The following is a 23180-nucleotide window of genomic DNA, read 5'->3' on the forward strand; positions in this document are numbered from 1 at the left end:
ATGAAGAAGACCAGATCAGCCAAGCTGAAGTCACCGAGGTCGTCGACGAGCTCCTCTGTGGCAAAGCAGCAGGAGTGGATGAAGTCCTCAAGTCCCTCAAGTCTCTGAATGCTGTGGGACTGTCTTGGTTGACACGTCTCTACAGCATTGCATGGCAGTGGGGAAAGTACTACTGGACTGGCAGACAGGAGCGCTGGTTCCCTCTTTGAGAGGGGGGACCAGAGGGTGAGTCTTTACTTCTGGGGAATCACTCTCCTAAGCCTCCATGGGAAAGTCTATGCAAGGGTTTTAAGAGATTAGAGTTAGTCTGACAGTTGAAGATCCAGATCCAGGAACAAAAGATCAGATCCAGGAACAACAGATCAGATCCAGGAACAACAGATCAGATCCAGGAACAACAGATCAGATCCAGGAACAACAGATCAGATACAGGAACAACAGATCAGATACAGGAACAACAGATCAGATCCAGAAAAAACAGTGTTGTTTCCATCCTGGCTGTGTGAGGTATTGGGGCCAGTGCGGTTTTTCTGCTTTTATTTTGGTTAATTGTGTTACTTCCTGTTGTCCTCTCATTTCAAATGTCTGGACTCCTCCTTCCCAGTGTAATTCTCCCTCAGTGTTATCACCTGTCCCCCCTGTTGTGTGCACCTGTTTGTAATTGTTTAACCCTTGTGCTCTCTAAGATGACCCCACCCTTCCATTGACGTGTTCTCCCTACCATGACAAAGGTGGATAAAGGTGGAAAGATTTCATGTAATCCATGGACACCAGTGAAGATCACAAATCATTGAAGAAAAAAGGGTCAGGGCACTGTCTAGTGGGTCTAGATGACCCAACTCCCAATGTTAAAGTGCCTAGGATAGCACAAGGATTAATCACTCTTCCTGTTTTATAGTCTAGGTCTCCCTTGCATTCGTTGTCGGATTGTTTTGTGTGTTTGTACGAGAGCTACGATCATCTTACCTTTATTTCCAGTCTGTCTCCTATTAAAAGGAACTTTGGATTCTGGATCTTTCTGCGTCGTGCATATTGTGTCCACACTGATCCTGAAAGGTGTGGAACATTGGACCAGCTCTATATGCTCTGTATGGTGCTGGAGGGTTCATAGGAGTTGCTCATCCAGTCTTTCAGGATTTGGAGAAGGCATTCAACTCTGTCATGCTAGTAGAGAGGAAATCCTCTCTACTAGCGTGATACTTCTTTGAGCCAGGACCTCCAGCATGCATTAGGGAGGTTTATGGAAGAGTGATAAGCAGCTGGGATGAGGGTCAGGACCTCTAAACGACATTTTTGTTTGTCAATTTTCATGAAATTGTGCACACGTGCTGCTAGCTTGAGTCTACAGACACCACCGAAGTTTTGTTGACCTTTGACCGTGGGAAGAAGCCGCAATCTTGAATAAAAAAAAAAGCCCCTTTACTTCCAGAGACAAAGAAAAACCCGTCCTTGGGATTCTTAACGATCGTTTTGTAACTTCTAGGGCATCAATGACGAGATACTGTAGAAAAAAAGTTGGAATTAAAAGTTGTAGATTTGTAACGGCCTGTGTGTAGCAAATTTGAAACTGTTGCGATCTTAGCTATCCTTAAAATCTTAGCTATTTTTAATCAGCGATTTTCACAAAATTTTACACACATTCCGCTCGCTTAACTCATCTTTAATTTAAAAAAAAACAGTACCTTTAGTACCAGATACAAACGAAAACTCATCGTTGGGATTTTTAAGCTGTAAAATGTAAGTGTTAATAGGGTTCTATTAACACCCTTGGTGTAGTGGTTAGCACTCTGAATCCAGGAGTTTGAGTTCAAATCTCAGTAGAACCTTCAAACCAAACTGACTCTCCTTAGTGCTTCAATGTTTTGATTTCAAAATAACAAACAACCTCAAACATGTCTTTAGTTTTCTGACCTCTAGGAACAGACGAAAGAAAATTCTATGATCTTCACTGTTAGTGTCCACAATGTGTCATATTATTTTTTATATATATTTATTTTAATTATAAGTCTTTATCTCGGTTACCATAGTTTCCAATTTTTACAGTTGTTCTTATAGAAACATGTAACAAAGCATATGCTTGTAGGGTTCTATGGTGTAGTGGTTAGCACTCTGGACTCTGAATCCAGTAGTCTGAGTTCAAATCTCAGTGGAACCTTGAAACTCTCTTAACTCATCATTGTTACGTGGATCTAAACAATACAGCAACTCAAACGAAAGAATTAAAATAACAGACATTTGTGTACATAACTTCAGTTTCCTGGCCTCTAGAAACCATATTCTTGTTGTAAAGATTCTATGCTCTTCAATGTTAGTGTAGAAAATATCCCACCATGCTGATTGTAATGCTAGCACTTTAAACCACATTAGGATAATTAGCATCTTGAGCAATGTGTTTTTCTCAGTCAGTTGATGATGCTGACTGACTGCTAGCTAAACTTAATTAAACAGGTGAGCTGAATGTTTATTGATAACGTTACAAATGTTTGGAAGCTCATTTGTTTGATTTATGATTTATTAATGTTTTATTTATTGATGGGTGGTTTGCAGGATCTCTGCAGCCCGATGATGAAGACGTCGGTGTCCCTGCAGATGTCCACTTTAATCCTTTCTTCCTCCATTAAAGACCAGATCTCTACGTCTGTGTGATGCCTTCGTCTGAGGAGGAGCACTTGGGATTGTCAACGTTCTTCTGCTAATACAACAGACTATTTTCATTTCTCTTCGTTGTTTCATGTTGAAATTTATGAGATAAAAACTTGTAAATGTACGAGATTTCTTCTTGTAAATTTACGACTTAAAAGTCGTAATAAAAAAAAAAAAAAGACAAAAAGCGTTAGATGAAGATGTCACTATGTGGAGAGCTGGGTAAATTACTTTATCTAATAAGAAAACACCCTAATCTTATCCAAATATCACGTAGCTCTCAGGAGCGCCGAATTGTTTGGAACTGAATTGTTTTTTTTCCGCCGGCAGAAAAAAAAAAGTCCTTATTTTCTCTTTTTCCGTCATTTCCGTTGTGCTGTGGTTTATTTCGTTGTGCCGCGGGTAATGCCGTTGCGTTGTTTCTTTTGTGTGTAGTGTGAGCCCTGTCGGCCACCGTAGATGAAGGACAGAAGGTTCTGAGTATCATCAAAGCATTTATCTCCACCAGACTTCCGTCTGGCTTACTGCATTTCACATTTATACGTAGGTTTGCCAACATTGTCACTTTAACACAACAGTGTTTGCTAAATCAGCAAAACCTTTCTGCATTTGTGTGTTTTCTCCAGCAGCGGTGTTACTCTGTGTCTATCAAGGAGGAACTTCACTCCTTATGGCTCCATCTTTGTCCATATATCACTTTAGGACCTTAACAGCTGATCATTCCCACAATTCTTAGCTATGGTTGTTTTAATTTTTTTTTGTTTTTATCTTACTAAACTCATCTAAAATGATCAAGAACAACTGTGAAAGGGGTGTGGTCCTCTAACAAGCTCACTCCTGACTGGTGAGAGTGGTTGCCATAGAAACGTTAATGCAGACCGACTTGGACCAATCACTGCTCACTGACGATTTCTGGCTCCAACATGGAAAAAGTGGCGACTGAATTGACTTCTTTTGGCTGAAGCGATGGATTTCTATGGGTGACTGGACATGTCTAAAGTACTCACAGGATCTCAGACCCTCCACCCCCCACCCACCTCCCCCAGTCATCTTCAAGGCTCCCGCCGGGGGGGGGGGCAATGCCCCTTCCTGCTACATTAAAGCCGACCAAAAAAAACCTAGGGGTTTCATTTTTTTGGGTCTTGTACCAGAAGCTCAGCCTCGTTCACAGCAACCGTCTGTCCACCGAGTGCGGGGGTCGGCCTTGAGGTCATTTCCAGCCCGCAGCTCCTGGGTTAAACTGCTAAATGACTTGCGTCAGATGCTGAGAGGGAAGATGGAGAACGTGGCCGAACCAGCTTGTGTGGCGTTGCGGAACAAGGCAGGAGGCGTGGGGCTGGCCGTTCGGGGTCTTGATGCTCTGTTGGGGCCACTGGATGTTCTCATTGGTCCTGAGAGCCCGGCTGATGGAGCCATCTATTCTTTCAGCTAAGCTCTTATTTAAACGCCATGTCTCCGGAGACATGACACCTTTTCTGCTTTTTCTTTGAAGTCCTTTAATTCTGATCTGTTGTTTATGTTTGGGTGCTTTTACATATCTGGTTGCATCTTTAATTTAATTTTCTGCGACTGTGGTGAGTAGTTTGGCGAGATTCTCCTTTTGTCCACTTGAGGGCGCTCTTTCTCCAACAAACCATCAGATATGTCCTCGGCTTTGATTTTATTTAGTCTAAAATGAAAATTTGTGTCGACACAAATGAGCAGCAAAGACAACAAGAAAAGTTGTTTCAATTGTCTGATGATGCTTGTTTTCTGCACATTATTTTAGATTAAGCAATGAAAATATATTTTTTAAAGGTTTGTTATTTTCAATTAAAATGGCTGCAAAATACGCAAACTGGCTTTGAAGTTTGAAGTTTTTAAAATTAGCTTCTTTTTTTATCCCAAAAGCCTGGTGTAGGAGGCCCATGAGGGCTCCTGTCTTCATGCCTTTAAGACGCTCTGTCAGTCACACAAATGCATGTTTGTTGGAGACATTTTTTTGGCAACAGGAGCCAAACTAAACTTTACATTTCTCCAAAAAGCTCTCTGAGCAGACATGTTAATCATTTCCTCTAAAAAGAGACAAATCCATCAAAAACATGAGGCTAAGGTAAAAAAACAAACATTTTGTTTCTCTGATTTGAAAGTTGCAGCAAAGGTTGCTAAGAGGACATTCCTGACGATGTAAACAGCAAAGACAAAAAAAGCAAAGAAAGCTGAAAAATCACCAAGAAAATACAAAGTCTTCATCAAAGAAGCATTGATATGCAGAAGAAAGTACATACTCATGAACACATCAAGGTTATAATAGTTTCGGATTTTTTATTAGTTTTAGTTTTTATTTCGTTTTGAAGTTTTGTTTTTAAATTTATTTAGTTTTAATTAGTTTTTAGAGGCAGCTTTACTAGTTTTTATTTTTTGAAATTGCTTCATTTTAGTTTAGTTTTTATTAGTTTTAGTTAGGCCTGCACAATATACTGCAAATTTATCGTTATCGCAATTTCAAGCTGTGCAATATGCATACCGCAAAAGACAGCAAATTTGCAATAAATGGTTACCTTAGATGTGGCCAAACAATTTTATGGCAGCTTGAAGTGTTAAATGGATTGAAAGAATCCCTTTGCGCATTTGACCAATCAGATGGACCCCTTCACGTTGTTAACTAATCGGATGGCGCCCTATTATGTTGTATGTTTACCTCCTATGTCAACAAGGGTCCTTTGTAGTATAATTTTTAAGCTGTTGTAATGGAATGGGAATAATATTTTTGGTTGTTTTGCTAATTGTTTATATACCGCAAATTATATCGTTATCGCAATATTAATCACTGATATCGCATATTGCAAGTTTTCTTCATATCGTGCAGCCCTAGTTTTAGTGTTAGTTTTAGTTTTTTCTTCTTTTTTTTTGTAAATTAGGATATTTGTCAGGTGCATGATTCAAAATCACCAGAATAAGTATTGTATAATAAAAACTCAATCAAAGATCCATTTTGAAACACTTATTATTCAGAGGACACAAGTACAACCATCCTTAAATTAAAATACAACAGCCGACAACAGCATTACGTTCCCTGCTCTTGCTTCTTTTTCGGGGGAGGGCGGGCGACAGGCTAGCTTGTAGGTAGTGTTGATTTGCGTTTTTGTGTGCGCTTTTTAAATGTACTTTTCGTAGGGTTTTTTCCCTTTGAGGAGCGTTCCACAAATTTTGTCTCCTGCTTCGACTACAAGGCACTTACTTTAGTTTTCTACGCTGTTATATTCAAAAAAGTCCCAAATAGGACTCTCCCGCTTTCTCCCAACTTTTAATGCAGCCATCACGCTCATGTAAATGTCTATGACAACGCTAGCCGGCAGTGTCCGACAGACATCATGTGACGTCACAGACAACGTGATGCCGTAGGGTGGAGCCCTGCGCGGGACTATTTTCTTCATCCCGCTCCCGCCCGCTGAATTTCTGACCAATCCCGCCCGCTCCCGCAACGTGTGCGTTACACTCCCGCCCGCACCCGCAATATGTATGTCCACTCCCGCCCGCACCCGCAAAACTCATAGAATTTATTCCCGCACAGTAATAGAGATGCATTGATTTTGTTTCGTCTCCAGTCCCGCAGGAAAAAAACACGTATTTGTATTGATATTATTTATTATTAAAGAGATTCATGTCCTTCCTCCAGCCTCATCTTTTCATGCATTCCTCTTTTGTGTAATTTGCAACTTAATTATTAAATATATTTTCACTAATCCGGTCCGGTTAAAAGTATGCGTGTGTGCGCGCACAGACAGACGGCCTGAAGTGCGCTGAACCAGCTGGTAAAGATGCAGGTCAAAGTCATTTGAATTTATGGAGGAAAAAAAAACATTGTAATGGTTCAACAGAGCTGAAAATTTATGAATTAATTTTTTACTGACGGAAAAATACTTTTTTTTAGCTTCAGCCTTTTCCAGTTTTGCTGATTTGCAGATCTGAGAACCATGCGTGACTCAGGATGAACCTCGTTTGTGTTTCTTTTCTACTTCATCAATTGACATCATGTCCCTGCCAGGCAACCTGCGCAGTGTTGCCGGATAGATTGACAGCTCTTTCATCCGTGTGCTGCGCTGTGGCGCCCGGACTATCGTGTCAACCTACGGTGACCGTATTTTGCGCTCTCTGTGTAGGACACATTGGGAGCGCGGGGATAAACAACTCTCAGCTACAGAGGATGAACAGGTGAACAGGTAGAGAGGAAAAGCAGGTAGAGGGGGGGGGGCTTTGGTTTCAAACTCTGTCAGAGAGATGAAAACACGGCGTCAGATTCAGACGCAGTTTTCACTGCGGGAGTTGAAGCAGTGTCTTTCTCGGATGAATTTATGAAATCAAACATGGAAACATGATTACCATGTAAAACTCTTCAAAATAATAAACCCCATCTCTCCACATTCTTCGTGTCTACCATGCATTGATGCACACATCGCTCCATGCAGCGATCAGACCATAACTTTAGCTAGTAGCTCCGCCTACACGCGACCGCTGTATCAGGCTTTAAAGAACACACTAAGAGGCGGGGCATTGCACACCCCCAACAACAGGTTAGATGACAGGGGCCGTTGGGCGTCTCTACCTGGTGCGTTCACGGAGCTTCAGTACATAAGAATCCAACAGCTGCACAGCCTAACGTAGTCCACTATTATATATTCATGAGATATTCATGGCAGCACTGATCCCGCGTTTTTTTTTTTTGCCGCCAGCTTCCGCCCGCAGCACAATTCAAACCGCCCAATCCCACGAGATTTGGATTGGGTCCCGCGGGACCCGGCAGGACCCAATCCCAATGCAGCCCTCTACCGTAGGGGCCAAATACACAGTAGAACTAGCAGCGTGAAGCGAATAGATTTTATTTCAACCCAAAACACTTATGTATTAACAAAGACGAAAACGAGGTATTTTTTGGGGTTAATATTATTTAGTTTCAGTTCGTTTTATACACACAACAAACAGTTTTAGTTAGTTTTCGTTTTTTTTAAAACTCTCGTTTTTATTTTTATTTAGTTAACGAAATTTTTTTTTCAGTTCTAGTTTTAGTTTTTTCGTTCGTTTTCGTTAACTATAATAACCTTGGTCATCACATTACGTCATGATGACATCATTGTCAAGACACGATGTCATAGCGTGAACTTACACTTAGTTATGTCATATGTCACGTCATGACATCATATTGCATGTCATGATGTCATAACATGTCATATAACATCCTTGTCAGAAGTTCATAAATAGGAGTCATGTTTTCTGCCAGATTTCACTTTGAGATTCAAAGAGATCAGCTCTTGTAAGGATCTAAAGATTGTTTGGAAAATGTCTGGAAATCAGAGAAACCACGCGACTAACCCAAACCAGGGATTCTACCGGCCTCACGGAAATCCTCACTTTGGGCAAAGAAACCACCGTGTCCAATTCAACCCGGAATATCCCCCCCCTGGAATGCACGCCCAACATGCACCAGTCCATGTCCCCCACAGGAACCCAAATTGGGGACACAAAAACCCCCATGTCCCCTTCAACCCTGCATTTCCCCCCACTGGCATGCGACCCCCACATCCACCAGTCCATGTCCCCCAAAGGAACCCTAGATGGGGACACAAAAACCCCCATGTCCCCTTCAACCCTGCATTTCCCCCCACTGGCATGCGACCCCCACATCCACCAGTCCATGTCCCCCAAAGCAACCCAAATTGGGGACACAAAAACCCCCGTGTCCCCTTCAACCGTGTTCCCCCACCCCAGAAAGGGAACCCCACATATCCACCAGCCCCTACCCCACACATGAATCCTAATTGGGGACCCAAAAAGGACAATGTCCCCCCCAAACCTGCATCCCCACCCCGGGAAACAATCACCCAAGATCCACCAGCCCCTTCCCTGGAACAGAAGAACTACAGTCATCTGTTCAACCCTGCATTCCCCTTCATTCCCAGTGTCGTTGAACTGAGGGAAATTGCCAAACAATTTCCCCGTTCAGAAAGCACCGACCCTCAGTCAGCCAATCAAAGTCCTCAACTGGAAAAACAAGACAACCAGAATAACCAAGAAAATGTGGCTGCCAGTGAGGACCAGGCATCAAACGAGAATGCAGAGGACATCATAAAAGAGATAACTGACCTGAGAAATCAGCTGATGGAGAAAGACGCATATCTTTCTAAACTGAAGAAGGAAAAACGTGAAGCCCGGAGGGATCGGGGGGACAAGCTTCATAGACTCAATGTGAAAAACATAAAGCTGGTGAAAGAGGTCAAGTTTAGGACCCAGTGTGAACGTAAACTGGTCACTCTGAGAGAAGAACTGAAGGATCTCAATGAAGCTGCTGAAGCAAAGCAGCCAGAATGTGAGGAGAGAGAGAAAGAGGCTCATATCCAAGCATTGAACAAACTGGCACTGCTGAAGAAAGAGCTGCAGGAAAAAACCCTTTACAATCTGCAACTGGCACAAAGACTGAAACTTGAAGAGGATGCAGAGAAAGATCTGAAACACAAGATGGAAGAGATCCAAATCCCATTGGAGACTGCAGTCAATGGGATTTCAGGGAAACCTGCACAAAGTTTCTCTGCCAATGAAGTCCAGCTTAGTGTTGAAACACAAACCAAAGTGTCAGAACCAGAGGTGGTAAATAACCAGGTGGAGGCTGAGGAAACTGACATGTTCTCAGCACCTCAGGATTTAAATGGATGGCCACAAAACCATCTCTCTGAACCAGAAGTGGTCTGGGAACAGGCGGAGTATGAGAGAACTGACGCCATCATAGCCCCTCAGACTGAAAATGAAGAGCCACAAAATGCAGCATCAGAACTACATGTGGTCTCAGAACAGGAGGAGGCTGAGGAAACGGACACCACCATCCTAGACTTTCTGGACACTGGTGAAGCTCAAGACCTCAGGATTTCTCAGGAAGAAGTCAGCCCCCCATCACCATCAGAGCCTGTTCCATCAATGGAGTCAGGACATGAGGACAGGGAAGAACCAGAAGCTTTGCCGTCTGAACAGACCAAAGCACAAAAACCATCACTGTGGAAGCGCTTCAAAAAGCTTTTTAAGCCACGCCACAGAAATCACAGAGACAAAGAAAACCAGGGTTAATGTGACAGAGAATTTAATTTAGTTGTAGGAATAGTATTTTAATTAAAATAAGCTTTAGTTTTAGTCACAATTTAGTCCTGTTGATTTTGTTAGTTTTAGTATAATTTTAGTCGACTGAATTAGAGTAGAGATTCAGTCGAAACAAATCTAGAGTCAAAGGTAAAGCATTTATATGAAATGTACTAAGTTATGAACTTATAAATAGCACTCAAAGACTTTACTAATAAAAAAAAACATTTTATTTCACTTTGTTTTCCAAAGTTGTCATTTTTGCAAATTAAGCATCAACAACCTAAAAAAATAAACAAATTCAAAGAAAATAAATTATATTTCAATCACAATTAAAATAAATGTCTGAACATAAAAAAAGCCTTTATTGAAGAGGTACTCAAGTGGAATAAGTTTTTCTAACATTCAGTTCTTCAGTTCTTCTATGATGTTTTTTTGTATTTTTTTGTCTCACTTTTAGTTTTTAAATGTGGAAAATGTTTCTAATGTTTAGCACTTTGATTTAGGTCAAATGGAAAAGTGCTATACATATAAAGTTTGATTAAAAATCTAAGGAATGTAAAAAATAAAGATGTGTGTGTAATAGAAAAATGTTCCTGAAATAGTCCATAGTCTTTAGGCGGTCAGGCTTTGGGCAGATGATGTCTTTATTCTGGTGGGATAAGCTCGGACAATAGATGAATAAAACCCAGAGCCTAGACGCTGATGGTGGTTGAAGGCCAGAACACCTTAGAATATTGGTCCAGGTGGAGAATGGGGCGGAGGAGGGCCGGCAGAACCATCTAGAATGTAGAAAGAGAAACGTTGCTTTGCTCAACAGTAGCTGGGACAGGCTCCAGCATCCTCAAGACCCCAGAAGGGATAAAGCGGGTTAAGAATATGGGTGGGTGGATGAAAACCAGAGTTATCATTTACATTTGGCTGCCAGTGACCACAAGACATCAAAAGAAAATGTACATGATATAGAAAAAAAGAATAGCTGACTTAACAGCTGTTTGAGAAAGATGCACATCTAGAAGAGAAGAAACTTTAGGCCATGGATGATTGGACGATTAAGAAGACGCTCTTTGACCAAAACAGAACTATGGACAGAGAGTTCAAGTTTAGGATCAGAGTGGAAAGAAAGTTGGGATCCTTACAGATAAACTGTTGGAAATAAATCAAGCTGCTAAAGCAAAACAGGAAAAAGCACAAACACACACACACACACATGGAATTGTGTGCTGGGCGGGGGGCAGTGCAGGCAGAGACTTGAAGAGGCTTAACAAACTGGTTAGGAAGGCCGGCTCTGTCCTGGGCTGCACACTTGAGTCCATTGAGGAGGTGGCGGACAGGAGGATGTTAGCTAAGCTGACATCCATCATGGATAACCCCTCCCACCCCCTGTACCAAACTGTAGAGGCGCTGACCAGCTCCTTCAGCACAAGACTGTTGCACCTTCAGTGTAAGAAGGAGCGCTACCGCAGGTCATTCCTCTCCACAGCCATCAGACTGTACAACACCGTGTCAAAGTGACACTCCACGGTCCCAGGGGTGTTTTTCTGTTTAGTTTAGTCATTGATTCATTTACTTTTGTTGTATTTGTTGTTTTTCAATTTTAAATTGTTTTTTGTTCCTGAACAGTTGTTTGTTTTTGTTCTTGGTGTGAACTTTATTAGTTATTTCTGTATTTTGAAAAAATTTGTAATGTTTTTTTACAGTTTACATGTTTTGCAGACCGCATGTTTTTTACACTTTTGCAGCTGTATTTATTTAATTTTTTTTTCTTTATTTAATAAGAATCTCATTTTTGATAATAATTTTTCATAACAATTTTAGTAATATTTTTAATTATCTAATATAAATGTAATTTGTGATGTCCTTTATTGATGTTATATTATATAGATTATTTCCGAATGTCGTGTTGCTGCCACAGATAAATGAAATTTCCCCATTGTGGGATTAATAAAGTCTATCTATCTATCTATCTATCTATCTATCTATCTATCTATCTATCTATCTATCTATCTATCTATCTATCTATCTATCTATCTATCTATCTATCTATCTATCTATCTATCTATCTATCTATCTATCTATCTATCTATACACAATTTAAAATAAAAAAGACTTTGTTACTTGAAAAGAAACTATCTGATCAGAACCGGATTTCATCATTTCTGTAATGAGTTTGATAAATATGTTATTTTTTTATTGTACTGACTGTATTTCAGTGTATTTACTATTAATGGTTGAAATAAAAAAATAAATTAAAAAAAAATCCCCTCCGTGAACCGCCACCTTACCGTGGTGGAGGGGTTTGAGGGCTTGAGTGATCCTAGAAGCTGTGCTGTACTGGGTTAACCCTCTTGTTAGGGTCTCCCATTGCAAACAGGTCCTAGGTGACAAGCCGGACTAAGAGCGGTTCAGAAAATCACGATGGAAATTGTTACATCTAAGTCACCTTTATCTTTCCTTTTTTTCTGCTTTACTTTAGAAGTCACAACACAATGTTAGATTTTTCATGGCTACCTAGTCCTTCCAATTCATCCTCACTTCTACTCACCTGGAAGTGTTTGCCTATCCTCCCCAACCCATCGTACCAGACCCTCTACTGAATGAAGAAGACCAGATCAGCCAAGCTGAAGTCACCGAGGTCGTCGACGAGCTCCTCTGTGGCAAAGCAGCAGGAGTGGATGAAGTCCTCAAGTCTCTGAATGCTGTGGGACTGTCTTGGTTGACACGTCTCTACAGCATTGCATGGCAGTGGGGAAAGTACTACTGGACTGGCAGACAGGAGCGCTGGTTCCCTCTTTGAAAGGGGGACCAGAGGGTGATTCCTTACTTCTGGGGAATCACTCTCCTAAGCCTCTATGGGAAAGTCTATGCAAGAGTATTAAGAGATTAGAGTTAGTCTGACAGTTGAAGATCCAGATCCAGAAGCAAAAGATCAGATCCAGGAACAACAGATCAGATCCAGGAACAACAGATCAGATCCAGGAACAACAGATCAGATCCAGGAACAACAGATCAGATCCAGGAACAACAGATCAGATCCAGGAACAACAGTGTTGTTTCCATCCTGGCTGTGTGAGGTATTGGGGCCAGTGTGGTTTTTCTGCTTTTATTTTGGTTAATTGTGTTACTTCCTGTTGTCCTCTCATTTCAAATGTCTGGACTCCTCCTTCCCAGTGTAATTCTCCCTCAGTGTTATCACCTGTCCCCCCTGTTGTGTGCACCTGTTTGTAATTGTTTAACCCTTGTGCTCTCTTAGATGACCCCACCCTTCCATTGACGTGTTCTCCCTACCATGACAAAGGTGGATAAAGGTGGAAAGATTTCATGTAATCCATGGACACCAGTGAAGATCACAAATCATTGAAGGAAAAAGGTTCAGAGCACTGTCTAGTGGGTCTAGATGACCCAACTCCCAATGTTAAAGTGCCTAGGATATCACAGGGGTTAATCACTCTTCCTGTTTTATAGTCTAGGTCTCCCTTGCATTCGTTGTCGGATTGTTTTGTGTGTTTGTACGAGAGCTACGATCATCTTACCTTCATTTCCAGTTTGTCTCCTAATAAAAGGAACTTTGGATTATGGATCTTTCTGCGTCGTGCATATTGTGTCCACACTGATCCTGACAGGTGTGGAACATTGGACCAGCTCTATATGCTCTGTATGGTGCTGGAGGGTTTGTAGGAGTTGCTCATCCAGTCTTTCAGGATTTGGAGAAGGCATTCAACTCTGTCATGCTAGTAGAGAGGAAATCCTCTCTACGTCTTTGAGCCAGGACCTCCAGCATGCATTAGGGAGGTTTATGGAAGAGTGATAAGCAGCTGGGATGAGGGTCAGGACCTCTAAACGACATTTTTGTTTGTCAATTTTCATGAAATTGTGCACACGTGCTGCTAGCTTGAGTCTACAGACACCACAGAAGTTTTGTTGACCTTTGACCGTGGGAGGAAACCGCAATCTTGAATGAAAAAAAGCCCCTTTACTTCCAGAGACAAAGAAAAACCCGTCCTTGGGATTCTTAACGATCGTTTTGTAACTTCTAGGGCATCAATGACGAGATACTGTAGAAAAAAAGTTGGAATTAAAAGTTGTAGATTTGTAACGGCCTGTGTGTAGCAAATTTGAAACTGTTGCGATCTTAGCTATCCTTAAAATCTTAGCTATTTTTAATCAGCGATTTTCACAAAATTTTACACACATTCCGCTCGCTTAACTCTATAACCAACTCTGGAGTTTCGCCGACCTTTGACCCCGAAAGAGGCCGCCATCTTTAATTTAAAAAAAAAACAGTACCTTTAGTACCAGATACAAACGAAAACTCATCGTTGGGATTTTTAAGCTGTAAAATGTAAGTGTTAATAGGGTTCTATTAACACCCCTGGTGTAGTGGTTAGCACTCTGAATCCAGGAGTTTGAGTTCAAATCTCAGTAGAACCTTCAAACCAAACTGACTCTCCTTAGTGCTTCAATGTTTTGATTTCAAAATAACAAACAACCTCAAACATGTCTTTAGTTTTCTGACCTCTAGGAACAGACGAAAGAAAATTCTATGATCTTCACTGTTAGTGTCCACAATGTGTCATATTATTTTTTATATATATTTATTTTAATTATAAGTCTTTATCTCGGTTACCATAGTTTCCAATTTTTACAGTTGTTCTTATAGAAACATGTAACAAAGCATATACTTGTAGGGTTCTATGGTGTAGTGGTTAGCACTCTGGACTCTGAATCCAGTAGTCTGAGTTCAAATCTCAGTGGAACCTTGAAACTCTCTTAACTCATCATTGTCACGTGGATCTAAACAATGCAGCAACTCAAACGAAAGAATTAAAATAACAGACATTTGTGTACATAACTTCAGTTTCCTGGCCTCTAGAAACCATATTCTTGTTGTAAAGATTCTATGCTCTTCAATGTTAGTGTAGAAAATATCCCACCATGCTGATTGTAATGCTAGCACTTTAAACCACATTAGGATAATTAGCATCTTGAGCAATGTGTTTTTCTCAGTCAGTTGATGATGCTGACTGCTAGCTAAACTTAATTAAACAGGTGAGCTGAATGTTTATTGATAACGTTACAAATGTTTGGAAGCTCATTTGTTTGATTTATGATTTATTAATGTTTTATTTATTGATGGGTGGTTTGCAGGATCTCTGCAGCCCGATGATGAAGACGTCGGTGTCCCTGCAGATGTCCACTTTAATCCTTTCTTCCTCCATTAAAGACCAGATCTCTACGTCTGTGTGATGCCTTCGTCTGAGGAGGAGCACTTGGGATTGTTAACGTTCTTCTGCTAATACAACAGACTATTTTCATTTCTCTTTGTTGTTTCATGTTGAAACGGGACGTTTCATCTGGAGGAGGGGGCGTATGTAACACTATTTACTTCCACATTTGTATTTGGATGACAGGTTGATGCCGTAAGATGACAAATGAACTTCAGGTTATGTGAATGAAAAGGAAAATAAAGGCTGCAGCGGTCCTCTACACCCAAACGTGTCTTCGAGATTCTTATCTTACATATGAAACTCCGCTTTACCGACACAGAACCCTGGAAAGACGGCTACACTGACAATAATCTGATTTTGAGTAGTAAAAAGGTTCAGAATCTCTTTGTTTTTTAAAACCTATCCTGGAATAAAGCTTCAGAAAAGGCTCCACATATTTCATCTTCAAGCTACGCTCTGATAAACGGAAAACTTTGGTGTTTTTTCTTTGTTAATCTATAATTCTGAGTCGTAAATTTATGAGACAAAAACTTGTAAATGTACGAGATTTCTTCTTGTAAATTTACGACTTGAAAGTCGTAATAAAAAAAAAAAAGACAAAAAGCGTTAGATGAAGATGTCACTATGTGGAGAGCTGGGTAAATTACTTTATCTAATAAGAAAACACCCTAATCTTGTCCAAATATCACGTAACTCTCAGGAGCGCCGAATTGTTTGGAACTGAATTGTTTTTTTTCCGCCGGCAGGAAAAAAAAAAGTCCTTATTTTCTCTTTTTCCGTCATTTCCGTTGTGCTGTGGTTTATTTCGTTGTGCCGCGGGCAATGCCGTTGCGTTGTTTCTTTTGTGTGTAGTGTGAGCCCTGTCGGCCACCGTAGATGAAGGACAGAAGGTTCTGAGTATCATCAAAGCATTTATCTCCACCAGACTTCCATCTGGCTTACTGCATTTCACATTTATACGTAGGTTTGCCAACATTGTCACTTTAACACAACAGTGTTTGCTAAATCAGCAAAACCTTTCTGCATTTGTGTGTTTGGGAGAGGGACTTTGTTTATATTGTGGTCAATCAGGACACTTTGTACGTAATTGCCCGGGAAACGCCAGGGTTCACCAGCAATGAGGGAACTGGTGAGCCGTCAAACCTCCTTTTTTTCACCCTCACGGCCTTCTACCAAGGTTTTAGTGGCCTGTGCAGGAGCACAAGAGGAATTTGAAACTTTAATTGACTCTGGCTCAGATGGTGATTTGATTTCTCAGGAGGTGGTGAATAAACTCAGAATCCCAGTTGAACCACTGTCTCCCATCTTAGTCATTCGTGCCATCAATGGGTCTGTCATTCACAAAGTTTCTTCTAGGACAGTTAACATTAGGGTCTCAGTTTCTGGAAACCACACGGAGTTTATGAGCTTTTACGTTGTAGAATCTCTTAAACCACAGGTTATTTTGGGGTTCCCTTGGTTGTGCAAACATACCCCCCACTTAGACTGGTCTTCTGGAAGGGTGCTGTCATGGAGCTCTTTCTGTTTGTTAAACTGTCTCTCGTCTGCTGCTGTACGTACTCCTGCGAATGTTCTCCAGCCACCAGAGCCTCCTAACTTGAGTAATGTTCCTCCTGTGTACCATGATCTCTGTGACGTGTTTTGTAAATTCCGAGCTAGGTCTCTGCCTCCCCACCGCCCGTATGACTGTGCTATAGACCTCTTGCCTGGAACACAACCACCCAAGGGCCATATATACCCCCTGTCTCCACCTGAACAGGTGGCTATGAACAACTACCTGCAGGAGAGTTTACAGGCAGGCATCATTAGACCATCCTCCTCCCCTGCAGGGGCTGGTTTCTTCTTTGTGGGGAAGCAGGATGGGGGTCTGCGGCCCTGCATTGATTACAGGGGTTTAAACAATATCACTATCCGAAACACTTATCCTCTCCCTCTGTTACAGACCGCTTTTGACCAGTTAAGTGGGGCCCAAGTCTTCACTAAACTGGACCTCAGAAGTGCTTACCATCTGATCCGCATAAGGGAGGGAGATGAGTGGAAGACCGCCTTTAACACTCCGAGCGGGCACTTCGAGTATCTGGTCATGCCTTTTGGACTCACAAATGCTCCAGCTGTATTCCAGTGTTTAATTAATGATGTTCTAAAGGATATGATCAACAAATTCGTTTTTGTATATCTTGACGATATTCTTATCTTTTCACCAGATCTCGATTCCCATGTGCAGCACGTCCGAGCCGTCCTCCAGCGCCTTCTCGAAAATCAGTTATACTGCAAGGCAGAGAAGTGTGAATTCCACACCACTCAAACCCGGTTCCTTGGCCATGTTGTTTCCCCAGGTAGTGTTCAGATGGACAACGCCAAGGTCAAAGCTGTTCTGGAATGGCCCGTACCATCGGCACGTAAACAGCTCCAGCGCTTCTTGGGATTTGCAAACTTCTACAGGCGCTTTATCAGAGGCTTCAGTGGCGTTGCTGCACCCCTCCATAGGCTTACTACGGCTAAGGTACGTTTTATCTGGGATGAGGGGGCCGATAAGGCGTTTACTGAGCTTAAGAGACGTTTCTCTACGACCCCCATTCTGACTCAGCCTGACCCCTCCAAACAATTTATTGTGGAGGTTGATGCGTCTGAGTCTGGAGTGGGGGCTGTTTTGTCTCAGAGGGCGTCCGATAACAAAGTCCATCCCTGTGCATATTTCTCCTGCAAGCTCACTCCTGCAGAGAGAAATTATGATATAGGGAACAGAGAACTGTTGGCTGTAAAACTGGCTTTGGAGGAGTGGCGCCATTGGTTGGAGGGAGCTGAACATCCATTTTTGGTCTGGACAGACCATAAGAACTTGGAATATATCCGGACCGCCAAGCGTCTTAGCCCTCGCCAAGCTAGGTGGTCCCTCTTCTTTGATCGGTTCAATTTCACGCTATCCTACCGACCTGGCAGCAAGAATGTCAAGCCTGACGCCCTCTCACGCCAGTTCCAACAGGAGGGGGAGACTGAGGAGTCTGCTGTTGCCACTACTATTGTTCCCTCTCACCTTGTGTTAGGAGCTGCTCGCTGGACTCTGGAACGCAAGGTAAAGGCATCTATACCTGATCCTGCCTCCATTCCTGCCGGCTGTCCTGCTGGGTGCCTGTTTGTGCCTCCATCATTACGCACACTAGTTTTAAAGTGGGGTCATTCTTCCCGTCTGGCTTGTCATCCTGGAGTAACCAGAACCAGTTTTCTTGTGGCTCAACGTTTTTGGTGGCCTTCTATGTCCTCCGATATTAAGACTTTTGTGGCTGCTTGCCCTGTATGTGCTAGTGTCAAGATCCCTAGAACCCCACCTGCTGGTCTGCTACACCCCCTACCTGTGCCGTCGAGAACTTGGTCCCACATCGCCATGGACTTTATCACCGGACTGCCCAACTCGAGTGGTAAGACGGTCATACTCACCATCATTGACCGTTTTTCCAAATTGGTGCACGCCATACCCCTAAAAAGACTTCCATCTGCCAAGGAGCTTGCTGTTCTTGTGTCTCGTCATCTGTTCCGTTTACATGGCCTTCCTCTGAACATCACGTCTGATCGTGGTCCACAATTCGTTGCTGCTTTCTGGAGGGAGTTCTGCAACCTTCTTGGGATTAAGGTTAGTTTCAGTTCAGGCTTCCATCCTCAGACCAACGGCCAGGTGGAGCGGTACAACCAGGATCTGGAGACAACTTTACGAGCCATGTGCAGCAAGAACCCCAGGACTTGGTCTTCTCAGCTTCCTTGGGCTGAGTATTCCCACAACACCCTCATCAATTCATCTGGTTTCTCTCCCTTTCAAGCAGCTTACGGCTATCAACCCCCTCTATTTCCCCACCAGGAACTGTTGGCCTCTTCTGTTGGTCCTGCAGCTTTTGTGAGGCGCTGTCAGCATACCTGGAGGACATATAGGCACGAACTCCTGCGGAACCAGGAGAGGTTCACTAGAGTGGCTAATCGTCGGCGGTCTGCGGCCCCGAAGTACAAGGTGGGGGACAAGGTTTGGCTTTCTTCTGCTGATGTTCCCTTAAAAGGAGGGTCCAAGAAGCTGCTTCCTCGCTACATCGGTCCTTACTCCATCACTCAAGTAATCAACCCGGTGGCTGTGAAACTGGACCTGCCACGCTCTCTAAAGATCCACCCCGTGTTTCATGTCAGCAAGGTCAAGCCAGCCAAAGACTCTCCCCTTCAACCCGCTCCAGCTTCTCCTCCAGCCCCTCGTTTCATAGATGGCGGCCCGGTTTACACCGTCAAGACACTCCTCGCCTCCAGAAGAGTGGGTAGAGGAATACAGTACCTCGTTGACTGGGAGGGATACGGTCCCGCGGATCGCCAATGGGTCCCTGACCGTTTCATTGTTGACCGGAACCTGGTCACACGTTTCCATCGTGACCATCCCGGTCAACCCCGTCGTCCGTCTGGTAGCCGGACGTAAGGGGGGGGGTTATGTTATGTAATGGTTTTCCTTTGCTCTGCTGTGACCTCTTCTGGAGGCCCTCCCTTTCCTGAGGCCTGCTGTGAGACTCACAGGTGTTTCTCATTATGTTTAAGTTTCCTATTTAAGGGTTGAGTTTCTGTTGTACTGTGTCTAAGCGTCTTTTTGGTCTGGCTCTTTCGAGTCTTCTGTTTTGGCGCTCGACATTAAAAGAAACCCTTTTTGGATTCAGAACCTGAGTTTGTTTGTCCTTCCTGCGTTTGGGTTTTTGCCCCTGGAAGCCCCGTGACACAATGAGAATAAAAGGATTTTGGATTTCTGACAAAGACTATTTGATCAAATCTGCAATAAGTGGAACTTTAAAAGTACAATTAAAAGAGAATATATGACAAAATGATACCATTTGTAGTTGTTAAGCCACTTAAAAAAAAAAGAAGTTCAATTCCATTCACACTATTTTGCAGCACTGAAGATCAAATTTCTACCAAACACAAACTCGACTTCATGGCCATCTTGTTAAAGATGCTGATAGTTTTACTTTACAAAAAAAGAAAAAAACTGGAAAAGCTTCTTAACGGATTATGATCCTCACTTTTTAAATGCCCTTTTAAGGGGAGGCCGGAAAACACGTCACGATTGAGAAATAAGTGGGCGGAGCTTCGTCTTCCGTTATAAGGTACAGTGCTTACTGTCTGAGTTCATAAAGTGTTTACATAATAACCTATAGCGCTACTTATTTGGCTTTAAGTTGAACTATTCTCTGCAAATATTGGCAACTAAAGAATAAATAATATACCTTAGGGAAAGATGCACATGTGATGCACCTAAGGGGGAGGAGCTACGTGGCAGTGGTCCCCTTCCATGGTTGCCGCATGGAAACAGGCTCCTCCCCATATTATATTATTATTATGGCCTGAAGCAGCATCACTGACTGCAAGGACCAGATTGTTTTCACTGTTGGAAAGATTTCTGCATCTTTGATCAAAAATTTGACCCCCGCCACATGTGTGAAAAGTCACTAAAATGTACACACACCTAGGACCCGGCAAAAATTAATTAACACCATAGAAAACCCCACCCCACCCATGACGATGACATCACAGCAATGTCATCACATTACGTCATGATGACATCATTGTCAAGACACGATGTCATAGCGTGAACTTACACTTAGTTATGTCATATGTCACGTCATGACATCGTATTGCATGTCATGATGTCATAACATGTCATATGACATCCTTGTCAGAAGTTCATAAATAGGAGTCATGTTTTCTGCCAGATTTCACTTTGAGATTCAAAGAGATCAGCTCTTGTAAGGATCTAAAGATAGTTTGGAAAATGTCTGGAAATCAGAGAAACCACGCGACTAACCCAAACCAGGGATTCTACCGGCCTCACGGAAATCCTCACTTTGGGCAAAGAAACCACCGTGTCCAATTCAACCCGGAATATCCCCCCCCTGGAATGCACGCCCAACATGCACCAGTCCATGTCCCCCACAGGAACCCAAATTGGGGACACAAAAACCCCCATGTCCCCTTCAACCCTGCATTTCCCCCCACTGGCATGCGACCCCCACATCCACCAGTTCATGTCCCCCAAAGCAACCCAAATTGGGGACACAAAAACCCCCGTGTCCCCTTCAACCGTGTTCCCCCACCCCAGAGAAGGAACCCCACATATCCACCAGCCCCTACCCCACACATGAATCCTAATTGGGGACCCAAAAAGGACAATGTCCCCCCCAAACCTGCATCCCCACCCCAGGAAACAATCACCCAAGATCCACCAGCCCCTTCCCTGGAACAGAAGAACTACAGTCATCTGTTCAACCCTGCATTCCCCTTCATTCCCAGTGTCGTTGAACTGAGGGAAATTGCCAAACAATTTCCCCGTTCAGAAAGCACCGACCCTCAGTCAGCCAATCAAAGTCCTCAACTGGAAAAACAAGACAACCAGAATAACCAAGAAAATGTGGCTGCCAGTGAGGACCAGGCATCAAACGAGAATGCAGAGGACATTAAAAAAGAGATAACTGACCTGAGAAATCAGCTGATGGAGAAAGACGCATATCTTTCTAAACTGAAGAAAGAAAAACGTGAAGCCCGGAGGGATCGGGGGGACAAGCTTCATAGACTCAATGTGAAAAACATAAAGCTGGTGAAAGAGGTCAAGTTTAGGACCCAGTGTGAACGTAAACTGGTCACTCTGAGAGAAGAACTGAAGGATCTCAATGAAGCTGCTGAAGCAAAGCAGCCAGAATGTGAGGAGAGAGAGAAAGAGGCTCATATCCAAGCATTGAACAAACTGGCACTGCTGAAGAAAGAGCTGCAGGAAAAAACCCTTTACAATCTGCAACTGGCACAAAGACTGAAACTTGAAGAGGATGCAGAGAAAGATCTGAAACACAAGATGGAAGAGATCCAAATCCCATTGGAGACTGCAGTCAATGGGATTTCAGGGAAACCTGCACAAAGTTTCTCTGCCAGTGAAGTCCAGCTAAGTGTTGAAACACAAACTAAAGTGTCAGAACCAGAGGTGGTAAATAACCAGGTGGAGGCTGAGGAAACTGACATGTTCTCAGCACCTCAGGATTTAAATGGATGGCCACAAAACCATCTCTCTGAACCAGAAGTGGTCTGGGAACAGGCGGAGTATGAGAGAACTGACGCCATCATAGCCCCTCAGACTGAAAATGAAGAGCCACGAAATGCAGCATCAGAACTACATGTGGTCTCAGAACAGGAGGAGGCTGAGGAAACGGACACCACCATCCTAGACTTTCTGGACACTGGTGAAGCTCAACACCTCAGGATTTCTCAGGAAGAAGTCAGCCCCCCATCACCATCAGAGCCTGTTCCATCAATGGAGTCAGGACATGAGGACAGGGAAGAACCAGAAGCTTTGCCGTCTGAACAGACCAAAGCACAGAAACCATCACTGTGGAAGCGCTTCAAAAAGCTTTTTAAGCCACGCCACAGAAATCACAGAGACAAAGAAAACCAGGGTTAATGTGACAGAGAATTTAATTTAGTTGTTGGAATAGTATTTTAATTAAGATAAGCTTTAGTTTTAGTCACAATTTAGTCCTGTTGATTCTGTTAGTTTTAGTATAATTTTAGTCGACTGAATTAGAGTAGAGATTCAGTCGAAACAAATCTAGAGTCAAAGGTAAAGCATTTATATGAAATGTACTAAGTTATGAACTTATAAATAGCACTCAAAGACATTACTAATAAAAAAAACATTTTATTTCACTTTGCTTTCCAAAGTTGTCATTTCTGCAAATTAAGCATCAACAACCTAAAAAAATAAACAAATTCAAAGAAAATAAATTATATTTCAATCACAATTAAAATAAATGTCTGAACATAAAAAAAGCCTTTATTGAAGAGGTAGTCAAGTGGAATAAGTTTTTCTAACATTCAGTTCTTCAGTTCTTCTATGATGTTTTTTTTGTATTTTTTTGTCTCACTTTTAGTTTTTAAATGTGGAAAATGTTTCTAATGTTTAGCACTTTGATTTAGGTCAAATGGAAAAGTGCTATAAATATGAAGTTTGATTAGAAATCTAAGGAATGTAAATAATAAAGATGTGTGTATAATAGAAAAATGTTCCTGAAATAGTCCATAGTCTTTAGGCGGTCAGGCTTTGGGCAGATGATGTCTTTATTCTGGTGGGATAAGCTCGGACAATAGATGAATAAAACCCAGAGCCTAGACGCTGATGGTGGTTGAAGGCCAGAACACGTTAGAATATTG

General features: G+C 42.4%; 2 non-coding genes across 2 annotated transcripts; both read left to right on the top strand.

Annotated features, from left to right (window-relative positions):
- The first annotated feature begins 2083 nt into the window (after positions 1-2083).
- Positions 2084-2155, top strand: trnaq-cug (transfer RNA glutamine (anticodon CUG)). Its single transcript has one exon. It is a non-coding gene; the product is annotated as a tRNA-Gln (tRNA).
- A 12277-nt stretch (positions 2156-14432) lies between these two features.
- On the top strand, positions 14433-14504 carry trnaq-cug (transfer RNA glutamine (anticodon CUG)). Its single transcript has one exon. It is a non-coding gene; the product is annotated as a tRNA-Gln (tRNA).
- The last annotated feature ends 8676 nt before the right edge of the window (positions 14505-23180 follow it).

Source organism: Oryzias latipes, chromosome 23, assembly GCF_053564925.1.
Source record: "Oryzias latipes strain Hd-rR chromosome 23, Olatipes_Hd-rR_3.1".
Classification (NCBI taxonomy): domain Eukaryota; kingdom Metazoa; phylum Chordata; class Actinopteri; order Beloniformes; family Adrianichthyidae; genus Oryzias; species Oryzias latipes.